Below are 1,636 nucleotides of genomic sequence, written 5' to 3'. Positions count from 1 at the left end.
ATGTGGAGTAGAATACAATACAAGAATGCTTTAATTTTCCCAAAATACACATTGGATATTCACCATTAAAGTTAAACAGAATCCAAATAGGTTCTAAGAAATGACATTAGGGTACCCAAAAACCTTAATTCTGCCCCATAGAGACACCAGAAAGGAGAAAAAATGGGGGGAAAAATGCAGCGCGGCTATAAAAATCTGTAGGTCAACAAAGACTAAAGGCGTTATAATTGTAAATGAATGGAGTTTCCCTTCATTTAACTCATATTCTTTCAGGGAAAAGTTTTCTGTTCAGGAATTTCTTCAGAGTGGATTTCACCTCCTTCTTTTTCAGGGTGTAGATCAGGGGGTTCAGAACTGGGGTGATGATGCAATACATCAGGGTGAGTATCATGTCTCTTTCAGAGGGGAAACCTGGAAAGGAAATCATGTAATTGCTAATGGATGGCATATAGAAAAGAAACACCACAGTGAGGTGGGATGAGCAGGTGGAGAAGGCCTTTCTCCTATTTTCCCGTAAGTGGACTTTCAGGAAGAGGAAGGAGATGATGTAGATGTAGGAGAAGAGCGTGAGGATGAAGGAACTCAAACCGAGGACTGCAGCATTGATGTTGAGTAGGGTCAGATTGAGGTGGGTGCTGCCGCAGGCAAGGCTCAGCAGGGGCTTGATATCACAGAAGAAGTGGGGGACGAGGTTGGGGCCACAGAAATGCAGCTAGGAGGTCATCACTGTGGACATCAGTGCATGCAGGAAACCGATGGAGGAGGTGGCTGCTGCCAGGAACAGGCAGGCCCGCAGGCTCATGACCAGCCTGTAGCGCAGCGGGTTGCAGATGGCCACGTAGCGGTGATAGGCCATGACAGCCAGAAGCATGGCCTCACTGCTGCCGAGGAGGTGGAAAAAGAAAAGCTGGGCCAGGCAACTGGCAAAGGAAATGGTCTGGTGCTCAGACAGGAAACCAGACAGCATTTTTGGCTTGGTGACTGTGGAAAAGCAGATGTCCAGGCTGGAAAGGTTCCCCAGAAAGAAGTACCTGGGGGTGTGGAGCCGGGGCTTGGTCACTACTATGACTATGATGGCCCCGTTACCCAACACATTGGCCATGTAGAGCATGAGGAAGAAAGGGAAGAGGAAGTGCTTCAGCCCCTGGAGATTGGTCAGGCCTAAGAGGATGAAATTACTCACCTCTGTCTGGTTCTCCATCACTGAAGAGCGGAGGGAGACACGCTAGATGCAACAACCCTTGCAGTTTGTATTTCTATGAACACCTTCCACCCAAGTATCTCAGATTGCCTGCAAGTCATTAATTAAACCTTCCCAGTGAAATGGGTCACCAAATGAAATTAATAGGCAGCAGGTTTTAAACAAACAAAAGTAAGTATTTCTTCACACAACATAGTCAGTCTGTGGAACCTTTTGCCAGAGGATGTTGTGAAGGCCAAGACTAAAAAAGGGTTCAAAATTAACTAGATAAGTTCATGGAGGATAGGTCCATCAATGGCTATGAATCAGGGTGGGCAGGGATTGTGTCACTAGCCTCTGTTTACCAGAATCTGGGAATGGGTAACGGGATGGATCACTTGATGATTACCTGGTCTGTTCATTCCTTCTGAAGCACCTGGCATTGGCCATTGTCAG

General features: G+C 46.7%; 1 pseudogene; it reads right to left on the bottom strand.

Annotated features, from left to right (window-relative positions):
- Positions 1 to 259: 259 nt before the first annotated feature.
- Positions 260 to 1,201, bottom strand: LOC119842230 (annotated as a pseudogene).
- Between the last annotated feature and the right edge of the window lie 435 nt (positions 1,202 to 1,636).

Source organism: Dermochelys coriacea, chromosome 13 (assembly GCF_009764565.3).
Source record: "Dermochelys coriacea isolate rDerCor1 chromosome 13, rDerCor1.pri.v4, whole genome shotgun sequence".
Lineage (NCBI taxonomy): Eukaryota > Metazoa > Chordata > Testudines > Dermochelyidae > Dermochelys > Dermochelys coriacea.
The sequence above is the reverse complement of the archived record's forward strand: the minus strand, read 5'-3'. Positions and strand labels throughout refer to the sequence as shown.